This window comes from Podarcis gaigeae (genome assembly GCF_964106915.1).
Source record: "Podarcis gaigeae genome assembly, chromosome: 2".
Lineage (NCBI taxonomy): Eukaryota > Metazoa > Chordata > Lepidosauria > Squamata > Lacertidae > Podarcis > Podarcis gaigeae.
Window position 1 is genome coordinate 65,761,110 of NC_139679.1, and position 17,072 is coordinate 65,778,181.

A 17,072-nucleotide genomic window follows, 5' to 3' on the forward strand; every position below is an offset into this window, starting at 1 on the left:
CTGATGTTGCATCCCTTGAGGCCTTCTGCTGATATTGTTTTCTGCTGTCTAATGTTCCTTGTTCTCTTAGTCATCTATTCCAGTTTCTTCACCTATGCTAATATTATATATAATGGCTTCACGCCCATGTAAGCACAATGTGATTTGCCTCAGAACCTATATAGAGAACTGTTTTCCCAAACTCCACAGCTGGAAGGTAGCAACACAATATGTTCATAATGAGTTGCAGCTAAGTATATGGAAGCACAGAGGCGTAGCAAGGTCAGGTGGTACCTGATGCGGGGGGAAGGAAATTGTCAACCTCTGCCCCATGCACATTGATGGCTCGGAGTAGGCTTTGGAGTCGTGGGCGGGCGGCACTCCGAATGTCATCCCCGGGTGCGCCACTCGCCCGCGACTCCTAAGCCTCAGCCGAACTGAAGGCAAAGCAGCACAGTTCCCCCCTTCCCCCGATGGCTCGGAGTAGGCTTAGGAGTCGCGGGCAGGTGGGGCGCCGAATGTCACCCCCCTCAGCGATGACACCCGCACCCCATTTCCTACGCCTCTGTGGAAGCAGGCATGCTCATAAACACTGGTCTTGTAATACTCTGCTTATTCTCTGCCCCTTTGAAAAAGCCAAAAGGACTATATGTGAGGCCAGTCCTCGACCAAATGACACCTGCTCCATTTGTCGAAAACCTTACTTTTTATTGCATTTTGACGCATGATTAATCCCTGTCATTTAAGAAGAGACATTTGCAAACGGGAATCTGCAAATCTGTACTTAATCATGCTATGTGAACAGTTTGTACTGCTTGTTTCAGCTGCTGAGTGGATCCTTGAGTACATGGTCCATGACAGGCTTCACCAGAGCTCTGCGCTCCCTGAGTCTGGCACCCTAGGCAGTCGCCTTTGTCACATGCCCGTAAATCCAGTCCTCGGTATGTCAGAACTGATCTTTGGAAAGAAAGACTGATATGCGTATTCTTAACCAAGAGTGTGGTTGTTTGTCGCTGTAGAGGGAAAGCCGGCCGTATCTGAAAGCAGAGGGAAAGCATTACTGTGACACATTTAGGGCTGCTGCATGAAGCACACTGAGATGGCTGACACAGTAAATGGGGATCTTTTGTATGTGCATGTCATGCAGCAAGAGGCATTACAATGCCTGTCACTGAGAGGGAAGGATTATTGCACCTGTGACAGTCTGAGAAGGATTACCATGCCTATGATATGGGGAGAGGGATTATAGCACCTTTGATATAGCAGTGCAGTTTACTCCGCATATGGAAAGGCAGAGATATGCAGAGTGAGGGAAGTTCTTTATGTGAAGGACAGTAAGAGCTTTTTAGCAGCTTTCCAGCTTCTTTACATATGAGAATTTCCGGGAGTTGCAAGTTGACTGGGAAAATTACTTTTTATTTTTGACATTCCCCTCAGGTATCTACCCTCTTCCTTTAGTATTAAATATATTTCTCTCCTTATTTATACTTCTTTTCTCAGTACTCAAATGTTCTAAAACATAGCTGTGGATCATCGTGTGCAGGCATTGCATCAGAGGGGAATGAGGGTTATTCCAGGGCATATTTTTTCTTCATTCACTCTCACTTACCTCCCCAAGACATAAACGGTTGTCATAGAAATCAGGGAGGAGTTCTTGAGAGGAATTTCTTAAATTCCTCCTCAACAGTTGCCTCCTACCTCCTATGGAGTAATTCCTGCAGTAGTTTGAAGCAATCGGCAAAGCAATCTCGTCTGGCTTCATGGAATACATATAGCAACACATATTTTCATGTTCTGAAGATGAGAGGTGTGATTGCAGGAGATGGAGGTGAACATCCCAAAGGAAAATACACTGATGTTGTCCATGGCAAACAAAACAGAGTATGGGCTGCATAGTCACTCAATGCCTTTAGTAAAAAAAAAGGGGGGGAATCTGGCAAATACCAGGGGTGTGCTCCTGCAAAGGGAGGAATGGAAGCTGAATGGGTTCATGGAATTGTATATGGGAAAATGTTCACTCTGAAAAACAAGCAAATCTCTCTGTGATCTTGTGGCAGATCTGCCCTTAGCTGCCCAATAATTCTGCTTCATAAAAAAGCTTAATTCAATCAGTTTCCCCTTTTTTAAAACAAGCATTTCTCCTTGATTTTCCACCATATCGTGAATTATCTGGTCTCTCCCTGTGAGTCACTAAAAAAGGAACGTTATCTTCTGACCTTTTTCCTTCAGCTAACCTTAAATTGCTGGGTGCTCTATGTATTGATGAGTTGAAGCAGTATTTTTACAGCTCACCCCTTTCTCTTATCTTCTTTGACTTCTCGTATCAGTGACTCCCCTTTTTAAAGAGAGAAACCAGAAACCCTTGTTAAAACATGCTTTATTATTTTGCCATCTCTGGAACTCCCAGTGACCTAAGACCCCTTCATGTGCTATGGTAGATAGACATATTAAGGAGGTCCACACATTGAAAGGTCTAGCAGCAGCCTCCAATATTGCACTATTTCCTTGGTCCCATCCACAATTAGGTGTGGGACTATGGACATCTGAAGAGGGGAAATCTATGTTCATTAACTTCAGGTAAAGGTAAAGGTAAAGGGACCCCTGGCCATTAGGTCCAGTTGTGGCCGACTCTGGGGTACTAGAATACTGTACAACTGGTGGTCCAGCTCCCATGAAAACCTATATTGTCTTTTCCTCCCCCCTATATTGCATATGAACACTAGGGGCAGAGCCAGGGCAGCTGCATAATGTTAGAGTGGGGCCAGCCATATGGGCCCAATGGCCTTTTCCATACATGAAACATCTAAAAGCAATCGACATGTAAAGAAGGCACTAAATCACAGACAATTCCAGAAGTAGGCCTGTACAAGCAAACCTGCTTGACTGATCATGCTCAGAGCTAAAAGGAAAAAGAGGAAAATATTGTCTATGCTGTGAAATCATATGATTGACACCATTTCATGACACTAACAGTTTCAAAGCAGTAACATTGGGAGTGAATAACTAGACCCTGTTTACATAAATGATAGAAGGCTTGGAGACCATCTTTATGCCAATAAAGAGGGTTTTCTGTTTCTGTGGAATAATATTTGGGAGAAATATATTGTCATAATGGGAAAACAAATCCTTTTTAGGATCTTAGAAAGAATGGCCTTGTCCTAACATTTATGGCCACTCAGACTGTCACCAATTTCAGAGAGGGGAAAGCTTCTCAGTTGACCTCCTGAAACTGGTGTAAAGCCCGATAATACAGTTTAGGAAACTGTTACCTAAGAATAATTTTATATAGTTCTGGCCCATAGTGAATACACTTCTTCTATGCAGTGGGCATTTTGCCTCTATTTCATGAATACTGTCTGGAATATATCAACTGTGTGGTGCCAAGCATACTTCCAGGGCTTGGCAAGTGTCTCCAACAATGTTGTCAGAGTTGACATGCTGTGAAACAGATATAAGAACTTGCCTCAGGGCCATTGTGAGGTCCCATATACCACTGGAACAGATGCTGCTGCATTTGACTGCGAAAACTCATCCGCCCTGCCACACACATACAGTTCCTTCTATTATACATAGATGCAAATTGATGTTTAAGCAGCTGCAACATGCAGGCTATTTTGTGACCACGTAGCAAAAATTCTTAGCTCATTACTTATACCCCATAAATGGACACACAAATGTTGTTTCAGTATGTAGAAGAAGTTTGTTCAAACATTTAGAAGCCTGCTGGGGATCGTTGGTTCAGTATTTTTGCCTCTAGATGTAGGCTCTCACAATCACCACTGCACATTTAAATCAACATTCATATATTATTTGAGGACAAAAAGGCCTAGCCAACCTTTTCATCCCATGTTGCACTCCCAGCAAAAACTGTCCCCAAACAGCTATTTAGTACATGGGGGATGTGGTTCGGTTCATGCTAGTAAGAGCTTCTCTCCCCTGTCAAAGAGAGCTTTGGGGTAGATTTTCATCAGGACCCCCAGTGCAGGCACCTTGTTGCAAGAGGAGATCCTGACTGGAGCCCCCAGCAGCTGCTATATACAGTGTTTGAGTTAAAACAAAATATTTGCGCAACTCCAAGTGTAAATGTCACATGCAGCTCTGGCCTCAGAGTGTTCAGATACATTTTCTCAATAACCCTTATCTCAGACCTGTAATGTAGATCAGTACTTCTATCCTGTTGGGATCGAGACTGAAGGAACATATTAAGCCTGTTGCAAGTAGCTTTAGAAACATCCCTGACTAATATTTGGCCATCTTGGGTCATTTTCGCAAACTTGAATTTTGTACATACACACACACACACACTCCTGGAAACTTTATACTATCGTTTTTTAGCTCGGGTGAGATCACATCACCAGGAATGGAGCCCATCAGCATTTTTCTCTTGTGGATAAAAGATCAGGCATTAATACAACAATGCATGTTTTGAAGACCATGTCAGTTCACAGGAATAAGGTCATACATATCTAGGCACTGCCTGTTCAAGGCAGCAAAGTGGTGCAGCAGTCAGATTGCTGAGCTAGGTCTGGGGGGGGGGACTCGGGTTCAGATCCCCATTCTGCCAACATCTTTCAGCCTAACATACCTGATAGAGTAGGTTGAGGAAAAAAGTTGGAGGAAGGGTAAGGTATGTTGCATGGAGCTTATTGGAAGAAAGGCAGACTGTAAATAGAATACATGTATGTATGAATAAATGAATGACTTCCAATCCCTCATGTGGACCGGTTAGATGAACCCATGATGCACCCAACTATACAAGCTTTGTATATCCTGTTTGTTGAAGCCCATTTTAATTGTGCTACAAAAAAATCAGTCCCCATGTCCCAATTGAAAACTCATGAGATCTTCAGTGAAGCTTTACCTCATGGATTATATATTCTCACCATGCTATTTTATGATCTGGAGAAATTACCAGCTTCCTTTTTTGTCACATTCTATATTTTATTTCATGTTTGTATTTTATCTTCTTGCAATATCAAGAAGAAAGTCACACCAGGTTGGAAGGTGTTAAGAGGAGTCCTTCTCAGTGTACGAGAAATTGGAACAAATTAGCATCCTTCAAACAGCTTCTGTGAGTTTTCTTTTGTTCTTTCTGCAGAGGTTTTCCTTAAAATTTGTAGGTTTTTTCCCCCAGGTGCAGGAACTAACTAGTGAAATGCTATTTGCATTCCAAAAATTAATTCCTAATATACATGTAGAAACAGTGCCAATAAGCCAGACTCCAAATGTCAAATGGCAGTTGACTTATTGTATGTACTCTTCAAGTTGCTGTTTGAAGTGAGCATACAATTGTTTTTTTCTTTTTTAAAAAGAAAAATCTTGACAGTGCATTTATTTAGAAGGTTTATGCAATTTCTCTAGCTCTCTGTTTCTAGAGAATCTTCCTTCACTTGCTAAGAATCTTTATTTTCCCAAATAGAGAGGAAATAGAAAAAACAGATAATATCTAGTTCAGATAATATCTGAAATAGGGATGTCCAAGGAAAAAAAAAATCAGTTCATGATTCTTTTCTTTTTCATTATTATGTCACTTATTTGTTCAATTCTCATTTGCTTTGGTAGTCATTATTTGCAATTGTATTCATTTGGTTATGAACATCTGTTTTCTTTCATTAGTTTACTGTTTTTACCATTTCTTCCCACCATTTGTTAGTGGCAGGAGCTGCAGAACATACATACACACATACCATATTTTAATAATAATAATAATAATAATAATAATAATAATAATAATAATAATAATAATAATAATAATAATAAATTATTTATACCCCACCCATCTAGTTGGCCTCCCCAGCCACTATGGGCGGCTTCCATAGAAACCAAAAATACAGTAAAATATCACACGTTAAAAACTTCCCTGAACAGGGCTGCCTTAAGATGTCTTCTGAATGTCAGGTAGTTGTTTATCGCTTTGACATCTGCTGGAAGGGCGTTCCACAGGGTGGGCGCCACTACCGAGAAGGCCCTCTGCCTGGTTCCCTGTAGCTTTGCTTCTTGCAATGAGGGAACCGCCAGAAGGCCCTTGGCACTGGACCTCAGTGTCCGAGCAGAATGATGGGGGTGGAGACGCTCCTTCAGGTATTTTTCCGTGTATAACTCGCCCTCGTGTATAAGACGCCTCACTATTTTTAAAAGGTAAAGGTACCCCTGCCCGTATGGGCCAGTCGTGTCCGACTCTAGGGTTGTGCGCCCATCTCACTTAAGAGGCCGGGGGCCAGCACTGTCTGGAGACACTTCCGGGTCACGTGGCCAGCGTGACAAAGCTGCTCTGGCGAGCCAGCACCAGCGCAGCACACAGAAACGTTTTTAGGGACTCACTATTTTTAGGGACTCCAAATTAACAAAATGGGGGGGAGAGTTCCCAGAGTTGCTGAGCTTTTGGGGGGGGGATTGACCAGAGTTGCTGATCTTTTTTGGGGGGGGGGGGCAAAAATCGCTCACCCGCCCGACCTCTGCTGCCACTCACATGCATCACAAAAGCCACCTATTGTCTGTCCCTCACTGGCAGAAACCTTCAATCACTCGCCCAAATGCTGCAGTGACAGCAAATCAAAACCAGCCCTTGCCGCAGCCACCAATAACACACCCAATAGCCGCTGACAATCTCTGGCTTGCACTAGCAACCAGCTCAACTTCCCCCCTATGCATTATCGGTGTATAAGACAAGTCCTAATTTTTAACATAATTTTTAAATTAAAAAACCTTTTCTTATACATGGCAAGGTATGGCATATGCTGCAGATCATATCAAACCAGCCATTTCTGCGGGAAAGGAAGCTTTAAAAATGGAAGCTCTGCTGGCAGCCACTACTTTGTCCCATCCAAAGCAGCCCCTTAATAGCAGCATCTGGGGTGTTTAGAGTGGAGGGCATGGCAGTGACCAGGAGCAGCCACAGAAGTCTGCTTTGCCCTTGCTGAAAACAGGTAAGCTTCTCCACTCCTAAATGGTACAAATGAGGAACAAAGGGATTATCAATGAGAGTCTTCAGTGAAACTCTTGTACTTACCCACCCTTTCCCAGCCATTCTGTATTTGTTTGGAAACAAATTACAATTGAACCAAATGGGCCCCTTTCAAGTCCCGTGTTTCATTTATTCTACTGTAAATAGAAAATGCTATTAATAGCAGTGGACTGGCCACAGGCCTTTCATTTTAGGTCACACAAGTGTTTAGATCCATCGTTTCACAAGCAAATAGAATTTCTAGGCCTTGCCTATTTTTTATTAAGATTCTGATCTACCTCAGCAGGGGCCCAAGCTCTTTATAACTGGATAAGTGATTTATTTATTTCTTACATTTTGTATCCTGATCTTTCTGAAGTAAGCTCAGAATATCACAAAATAAACTGCCGCTGCTCTCTGCTCTAGCAACAGGCCAGGAACAAACTAAAAATAATGATAAAAAGGCCCAGTCCTTGTTAAAGCAATAACTCAAAATGTGCTCAGAGACCTATTTGAAGACCTTACCTATGCAAGAGTGTAGGTATAATGAATTTTTGGCATTTAGAAGATTGACTGATCAATCCTGTTCTCAAAGACTTTCAAGGGCAGTCTCCATAAAGATTGCATTCCATTTGAATTAATTTTATTCAGAAAAAATCCTCTGTATGTAGGGCAAATCATTTTCCCCAACTATTTTGAAGTTTTTAATTAAGTTTTTAATAATTGAAATGCATTAGATGTGGGGGGTTTTCATGCATGCCCATATAAATCTGTGTGTGTTAGTTCTGCATTTCCCACCTAGCTTTCAATGGAATAGTGGCCAGATTATTTGATCGTTCAGATGTCAAATATTTTTTCCAGAAATGGAATTAGGCTAGTAGATAATGGCATGTCCATGGACACAACAGAACAGATTGAAGATGAGCCTATGAAACCAGCTATACTATAGCAGCAAACAAACAAACAAAATAGTAGTTTGGTCCTTAGTGACATGCACTTAAAGGTAAGTGTGCTTTAAACTGCCTAGGAACACTTACTAGGGACTAAATAAGTCTTATTCAACTTATTAGGAATTAGTTTAGAGCAAGCACCATGCTGCACGTGCATCAATCTTATGTGAGAGCCAGTGTGGTGTAGTGGTTAAGAGCGGTAGACTCATAATCTGGGGAACCGGGTTCGCGTCTCCGCTCCTCCACATGCAGCTGCTGGGTGACCTTGGGCCAGTCACACTTCTTTGAAGTCTCTCAGACCCACTCACCCCACAGAGTGTTTGTTGTGGGGGAGGAAGGGAAAGGAGAATGTTAGCCTCTTTGAGACTCCTTCAGGTAGTAATAAAGCAGGATATCAAATCCAAACTCTTCTTCTACTACTCTTCTGGAATATGTAGATTACATAGTACTTGAGATGTTAAGGCTGCAATCCTATCAGCCCCTGGAAGGACATCCCAGGGACTGTAGGTGATACTGGATCTCTCTCCCCCTGATGTCCAAGCTTATTTTTTTGACAAGGGTCATGAGTGGGTAAAAACAGGTATAGTGGTACCTCTGGTTGTGAATGGGATCCGTTCTGGAGGCCCGTTTACAAAATGAAAAGCCCTCAATTTGAAGTGCCGTATCTGCACAGGTGCATGGTGTGATTTAGTGCTTGTGCGCATACGCGAAGCGCGATTTAGCGCTTCTGCGCATGCGCAAGTGGCGAAACCCGGAAGTAACCCTTTCCGGTACTTCTGGGTCAGCGTGGGACGCAACCTGAAAAAACATAACATGAAGCAAATGTAACATGAGGTATGACTGTAGATGCACTGGCAGAGGAAGAGCATGCAATGGGTGTGGGCCGCCCCGGGTGTCATCCCTGAGGGGGGTGACATCACTGTGCTGCCGCCCCGGGACACTCGCCCCACCCCTGCGGTTGGCTAGTCCCGCCCCAGTTTGCACAATATGTGCGCCGCTCCAGATGCCAGAGCAGCTAGCTCCGCCTCTGGGTACATGATGCTGACCTGAGAGCAGTGGCTATCCATATTATTTCATTCATTTGAAAAGCTATAATCTGTTCCTTCATGAAACATAACAAGGCAGCTTACAACATGTAAAATGCAATAACATCACTCTATGAATATGCATTAAACATAATTGAAAACTTCAATAAAACATTAGTAGATACTGGTTCGTTTAAAGACAAAATTGCATTGTGGTGCCCTGACTGAACAGTGAAGTTTTCAGAAAGATGGCAGGAATGGTTCCTGCTGAACCTCAACAGGTAGGGAGTTCCATGGGCAGGTCAGAGTTCCACATGGGGAATCACCCAAAGTGCCCTTATCAAGGGATCTCAGTGAGTATAAGGGATCAGGGATTCAGGTGCTCTGGGTCCAAGTTGTTTAGGGCTTCGTGAATTAAGATGAGAACCTTGAACCCGATAGCAAATTGGCAATCGCTACAGTTTTCTCAGCCATGGAATAACATATCGGCAGTAATCTCGTACTGTGAGCAGTGGGTCCACTGCATTCTGCATTAGTTGCACATTCCAGATACATGTAAAGCATGTCACCCCTGGCTTCTGGATCCCCCCCCCACAGGGTTGCCATGTGCCCTCTTTTCCCAGGACACGTCCTCCTTTTTTCAGGGGTAGCATTTGAGACAAATTGCATTTATTTGCTTTGAATGGCCGTCATAGCGTCCGCTTTTTTGCTCTTCAAAATACGGCAGCCCTACCCATAAAGCACTCCTTTGGGTCTACAGACCCAATTCACAAATGCAATCTATGGCGAAAGCCTCTTTCTTCATGTCGAATCCTTTCCTGGATCAGGCCAAAAGTGTCTGGTAGCATTTTACGCTTGGCTTACTTAAGCCCTGAGAAAACCTTTACAATGCTGCATTCATATTTGCGCTACACTTCTTGCGATATGCAGTGATGGATCTGTAAATTATAGCAATGAATCATTTCCTGAAGCTCTCCTAGCATGTGAGATTTTGCCTGAGGAATCAATCCTGCCAAGATGAACACCCATGTGGAACAGTACTTTCTGAGACAGCTTCCACTGACTTTGTTGACAGAACAGGAATGTGAGACAAGAAATCTGGGTTTCTAGTGATGGATTATAATACGGGGAGGAAAATAACAAATCCTTAGCAAAAAAAAAAAACATCTGTGAAAATATTTCTGTAGAAAAAAGGTGGTTGTGAAAACCAGGCAACAAATCTATATTCCCTACTTAAAGGTAAAGGTAAAGGTACCCTGACCATTAGGTCCCGTCGCAGACAACTCTGGGGTTGTGTACTCATCTCACTCTGTAGGGAGCCAGCGTTTGTCTGCAGACAGCTTCCAGGTCATGTGGCCAGCATGACTAAGCCGCTTCTGGCGAACCAGAGCAGCACATGGAAACACTGTTTACCTTCCCGCCAGGGCAGTACCTATTTATCTACTTGCACTTTGACGTGCTTTTAAACTGCTAGGTGGGCAGGAACTGGGACTGAACAACGGGAGCTCACCCCATCGTGGGGATTCGAACTGCTGACCTTTCAATCGGCAAGCCCTAGGCTCTGTGGTTTAGACCACAGGGCTACCCACATCCCTACTTACTCACATCCATATATAGCTGTGTCAATGTGTGCTTCTTTTTTGGAAGTTTATTATTATTATTAATTTTCTGGGGAACCAGTGAGTGGCCCCTCTTGAAGAGGTTTGGCCCAGGAAAAAGGCCCCTTCCCTTCAGCCTGCTCCTGGGTTCTAACCCTGTGCTGCGAGGCTCCAGCAGAGTCGTTTCCAGCACCCCCACTCAGCCTCTCTTGTTCGTAGCTGCTTGTGTTTGCATGGAGTTTGACGTAATTTCAATGTGTCTTCGGACAGTGTTTGGCCACCAGGTAACAGGACTGGGAAAGGGTTCTTTCTGTAGCATTTTCTCATAACACTGGAGAATATACTGTTATAACTTCTAACTATTACAACTTTTTTTCTGGCACGAGAGAGGCTGCAGGGGCAGAATGACCTCGCTACATTTCAAGCCGCTAAAAGTATACATGGCCTAGTACACTTTAGAAGCAGCCAAGCAGACTGAAAGCAAACTGTGTGGTGGGTTAGACCCCCCCCCAACATGATAAATCAGTCCTTCTAATGGCAGTTTGCAAGCAAAAGAAGAAAACTTGGCAAGCCTGTGAGTCCCTGTTTGGCTTGATGCAACACAATTGTACCTGTTTTCATCTGTCAAGAACTGCAAGGCATGATTAATGCCACTGCTCGGGCTGGGTTTTGACAGTGTCTGAGTATGAAATATCGAGGGCTCCTAAGCTCTTAAAAAAGAAGGGAAGAAGAAAAATCTGCCACCTTCCTCTACGCTACAAACGGCTGCCAACACCAAGGAATATTGATTATGCAAAACCTTCCCAGGGAAATGGAGAGAAAACCCCTGTCTTAGAACATCAAAGCTTTCACGTTGCAACCTGTAACAAGTTCAGAAACAACCCATTTACAAAGCCTTCATCAAAAGGGAACCTTGCGCCGGAGATAGTCGCAGGCTTTTATGTCTCACAGAACTGCCACAAATGACTGTTAAGGGAAATCTTCAGCACTAAACTGTGTGTGCATGTGTAGGAAACCCAAGTTGTTAGTGACAATATTGTTCCTGCTCTTGCATTTTGTTCCTGCTCCCTACTTCCTCAGAGATCACTCAAGAAAATGGCTCCGAAATGGAGGGGGCTGAGGGGTGAAACATGTGTGAGCTGATGGCAAAATGGAAAGGGGTTGCAGTCTCCTACTCCCTTGAGTTTTTCTTTCCTTCATTTTGCTATGGCCTCCCTCCATCCTTCCTTGTACTCATTGTGGATTTTTGCTAGTCCCCTCTTATAAAGTAGGAATTGCAGAGAGGAGTGGATTTCTTGATTGGACATTGGGATTCCCCCCCACACACACACACACACTCCATACTGCTGAGAATAAATTTAAGAGGAATTCTGGGGAGTGGCATGTCTTAGTTGCTGTTGGAGCATTAAGACTGGGCAGATTGGGGACAGACGCTTTAGAAAAACTGAGGCATTGTTGTGTTATGAATACCCTTTAACGATCTGCCAGTGTTGTCTGCATAGTGAAACTTGGGGGGTCCCCATCAGCCCTGACATGTGCATTTGGGGTAATGCTGGACAATAGGGTCTGTCTGCATTGAGTTTATACTCAAGATTCACATAGCAAGGAGGGAGTTGTTTGCTCCCCATTCTTTGTTGGGGAGCCACAGCCTGCCACACTATCGCATGCTCAGGGGTCTGAGCGGATGCTTCCCTGCTGTAGTTAGATAAAAATCCTAACCTACCATACTTTTGGGCTTCAGTTAATTTGGTTTGCAGTTCCTCCAATGTGTCATTTTAATAAATAAGGCTACTGGGTGGGATTCAACTAAGTTGTGGCATGCATGGAAGGACTATTTGTATAACAGGACTTTCCCCTCTCTTTCCCCCACCCCCTAAATCTGCTCTGGAGAGTCAGAGGAAACCCATGAACAGGTTGGGGGGGAGGGTTCACACAGGAAGGGAAAGTCTCATTGCACGAGTGGACCTTGCTCTGTGTACACAAGCCCTACTTAGCGCTATGTTGAATTTCAACCTTCATCCCAATGTTTGGTCTCATAAGACTTCTTTGTGGGTGTGGGGGCAAATTATATTCATTCCCTGGAAGTCCTGCTGTTATATAATGGATGCGACCTCTGACGCTCTTTTTACTTAATGGGAGAGCTGTTTCATGCAGTAATAGGTTACAGCAATCTAATAAACGCTAGACATGTGTGGGCTATTGTCCTTCTGTGAGTTGGGTTCATCTGTTAGGAAGTCATTCTTCAAAGAAACAGAAAAAGGTGCTTGTAGCTTTAAAGAAGTTTTCTTTAATAGTTAGGCGTGACATTCCAGGCTGATTGGTTACAGCTGGGGATGAAAATAAAACAGAGGAAGTTGCAGGTTGCACTTGCTTGCACGAGGAAAGAGTACCCACATGCTGTGAGTTTATACAGCAGTGGAAAGAAGTGTGTAAATAGCTTTGTATATAAGGTAAAGGTAAAGGGACCCCTGACCCATTAGGTCCAGTCATGACCGACTCTGGGGTTGCGGTGCTCATCTCGCTTTATTGGCCGAGGGAGCCAGCGTACAGCTTCCAGGTCATGTGGCCAGCATGACTAAGCCTATTCTGGAGAACCAGAGCAGCGCACGGAAATGCCATTTACCTTCCCGCCGGAGTGGTACCTATTTATCTACTTGCACTTTGACATGCTTTTGAACTGCTAGGTTGGCAGGAGCAGGGACCGAGCAACGGGAGCTCACCCCGTCATGGGGATTTGAACCGCCGACCTTCTGATTGGCAAGTCCTAGGCTCTGTGGTTTAACCCACAGCGCCACCCGTGTCCCTATTAGCTTTGTATAGTCACAACTAAAATGCTTGTGAACCAGCCAAGAAATAAAGTAACTCTTGACTGAGTATTTTGCACAAGTCTCATAGCCTCTTGTCATCTGCTGCCAGGAAGCTGTAAGCTGTTTAAACTGGTTTGTTGAGGGGCCACCACACATGCAGATAAGTGCAGTGAAAGTGTGTGGGCGGAAACTTCTAACATCATCAACTGTTGTTGATGGGCAAGTATGCACCTGATTTAGGGCTTTAATGTAAATGTGTGGGAAACAGTATTCTGTCCCCAACATGCTAAATTGAAAGGGGCTTATGTGCGTCTTTAAACCCATATAGACAATATATTCACACTGATCCCACAGGCTAAATCAGAGGTGGGAAAACAACAAATGAAGGTCTTGAAGCACCTTCTGACCTGGTTTTGCTTCTCACCTAGGTATGTCTTTACTGGCAGCTATGGAGGCAGGGGTGTTGTGGCTCAAGATGGCTGAAGTTGAGCAGTTATTGCTCCCATTACAGGCTCCATAACATAAAACAGCAAAACTAATGATACAATGGTACTTTACCATTATGATGAGGGGTGGATCATAACATGTATTACTAACTTGGGTGTCCCTTAAAGTAGCCAGTTGTTCACATGGATATGATCTGTCAAAACATACAGCATTAGCCCTTTCCTCATCGTTGATGTCCAAAGATATTAAATGCTTGGAGAAGGAATGGAATTGTGCCTGATGTTTCCAGTGGTTGTTGTTGCTCTGCCCCCAACTTAATAGAGAGACAGACACTAGCAGTCAATATGCCAACACTGAGCTCCCCCGTTCCAAACCTGGAAATTTGGTTGGGAAGAACTATTGTACTGCTTTGTATTAACCAGCTGGTTGGAGCCCAGCCTTCCACTTGTTTGGGGAAGTGATAATTAACTGATAGAAAACTAATAATGGAGATGGGTGAATTGCTCTATTTATGGTCCATGCCATTTTTGCAGGTGTTCAATAATGTCCCATTCAGTTGCTGCATTGATCTGTTGTTGTTTCAAATCACACTAAAAATTTGCAGTCAGTTGTATTTTTAAGTACCGTATGTATTTTTAAACATATTGGGAAATATCCAGTGTGAGTCATATTCAGAGCAGACCCACTGAATCAATGTCCTTAAAAGTTATTTAATTTTAATGAGTCTGTACTTAGTTGGATATCACCCATTTCCTGTAAAAAAACAACCCCTTTCTAAATATATTTTCTCTCAGAATACACATGTTAAAATGTGTTTTGATATTTTAAGCCAGAAACTGCATTCAGGAAGTGTGAAAGCCAGGAAATAACTAAATTTCAATATGAGTGTTAGTCCAGGATGCCAATTTGTGCTGGAATTTACAAAATTGAATTCCTCAAACACCACTATATATAAAAAAGATAGCCTTTACCTATTGCATGTGACTATTCCTAAAGGTTTCAACACAGTGATCCCATGGAGCACACTATGCTTTCATTGTTTTATTATGTGTCTATTAGACCTTATACTTTTTATTGTATATTAACCCTTAGGGTTTGCCCTAATGTTTTGAAGTGACGCTCATCTTAGCGCTGCTCACATCCTTTTTTCCCCACAAGAAAGAAAAGACATTTGAGGACATCTCGGAGCTCTCCTTTGCTTTAATTTCTAGGCAGACAGGAAGACATTCTCCTGTCTGCAGCAGAAAGGAGCTTTTTGGGAAGGGATGGAGTGGGCCATACCCTGATGAAATTCCCGTGAACAGCTTGAGCGTAGGAAGAGTCTTTCAAGAGGAATCCATATGCTGCTTCCGTCTTTGCTTCAATTAGTCTCCACATGAGAACATTACAAGAATTGAAGGCAAGTAACTGAAGCATTACAGATAGAGATGGGGTTATCATTTGAGAGAGGATGGTTGGAAATGTGAAAAAACCCTCCCACTCAAATAGGGTGACTCCAGTTTGAAGGAGTCATGGGCTTTCTAATCCTCAAGTTTGAAGCCCATTATTCATTCAGCGGCATTGATACAGTTATTGTCACTGCACTTCAGCAAAGAGATTGCAGCAATGTCGAAGCTGGAATTTGGCAAGTTCATGGTGGATAAGATTTCTCAATGGCCCCTGGTATTCATTCGTTTGTTTTCTTTGTATGCCAGTTTTCCACACATACAAAAATCATGCTCAAGGTGGCTTACAACGAAGAAAACACGGATGCTTTTCAAACAAGCACTACAGAAACAAATTCATAGTAACATAGTAACAATTTTGTAAGATAGCAAAACAATAGCAAATATTCTAACATAACAAAAAGACCACATTTCAATACTATAAATATAACAAGACTACTAAAACAACATGCAGCATCCAAAAGCAAAAGTAATAAGGGAGCTTCACAGTTTCAGCTTAGTCCTAGACACACTCGTCCCATGAAGTTGCTCACAGTCCCTCTCCTGCAGCCACTTGCACCCCTCCCATCACATATAGCACTTCCTGGATAACTGTTAGCAGAGGCACTTGAATAAATCAGGAGGAGTCCAGGGAGAAAATCCTGGCAAAGCTCTAATCAACAAAAGAGTAAAATAGGAGACAACCAGAAAGAAATAGAGGGACTGTGTGTTTTTGACAGGCCTTGTCAAACTCAGGGAGAGATTCAACTAAAACACCCACAAGTAAACTCTACTGCAGCTAGACAGCCTTTTGAAGTGTTTGTTACCTCACTAAAGATCATCCCATGCATCCCCTTGGCTTACTGCCAACAGAGTTATTAAATTACACAATGAATGATATCTGCTGTTGCACTTTCAGCAAGAATAGGAATGGGAGAGCTATTGCATTCAGGTCCTGCTCGTAGGCTTACCATAAGCATCTGGTGGGCCACTGTGTAGGCCCTAACGTTTTGGTCTGATCCAGCCAGCCTTTTTTTAAAAAAACGCTCTTCCATCTGCTTCACCTCCTGGCAGTTCCTGAAAAGCAAAACACTCTGATTATCAGTTACCAATAAGGAGAGGCCACAGGGGGCCTCTTCTGTACACATGGGAGACTTCTGCTGTCTGCTACCTCCCTTTCCCCAAGGTAAGGTGTGTTTTTTCCCTTGAAAAAGGGGAATGGCGTAGTGGCAGAGAAGAGGATGGATTGCCCATGGGATTTTTAAGCTGAGCACCTGGAAGCATCCCTCAAGGTTTATGAGAATGATCAATATGTAAGTTCAAAATCCTGTTTTATTTTTTTAAGCTTATCAGGAGGGGGGAAAGAAGCATTACTGATACAGAATAGATGCTTGGATAGAAAACCAGCCATTCTGTTCTAGATATCTACAAACAGGGCTATTTTTTTCTAGAAAAAGAGGTGCCAGAACTCACCACGAACACCTCCCTTGTTCTCTTACAATGGCAATGGCGCCCACCTGAGAGGTGCCGGAACTGAGTTCTGGCTTTAAAAAGCCCTATCACCATAATCTTCTAAAATAATATTTGCAAAGAACAAAGACTCCATGAATCATTGTGGGCTGCACTTTCCCCCTCTTTATAGTCCGCTTTTAAACAGACAACCAACAAACAAGCCAGCAAACAAACACAAAACTATTGTGCACATGATGTGGTCAGATTAGGTGTATCAAACACATTTGCAGCAAAGAAAGAAAATCTTACATTTAATGGCATATGGCCATTAGCAATAACCACACTTTAATATTCATATATATGCCTCTTGAGACTTGAGATGTGGAAACGTCGGAGGGTAAAGCAATCATTTTTCTATTGACAGAAGAGATGGGCTAGAGAGACGTT

At 43.1% G+C, this 17,072-nt stretch overlaps 1 protein-coding gene and 1 long non-coding RNA gene across 9 annotated transcripts in view; one reads left to right on the forward strand and one right to left on the reverse strand.

Moving 5' to 3' along the window:
* GRIA1 (glutamate ionotropic receptor AMPA type subunit 1) overlaps window positions 1-17,072 on the forward strand; it is a 198,257-nt gene that overhangs the window by 72,137 nt on the left and 109,048 nt on the right. The gene's annotated exons all lie outside the window — the stretch shown is intronic.
* Window positions 689-17,072, reverse strand: part of LOC310839823 — a 31,958-nt gene continuing 15,574 nt past the window's right edge. Inside the window, exons 3-4 of the long non-coding RNA XR_014561671.1 lie at window positions 16,145-16,250; window positions 689-1,886 (exon numbers count right to left, since the gene is read on the reverse strand). This is a non-coding gene — a long non-coding RNA (uncharacterized lncRNA). The remainder of the gene's footprint in view (window positions 1,887-16,144; window positions 16,251-17,072) is intronic.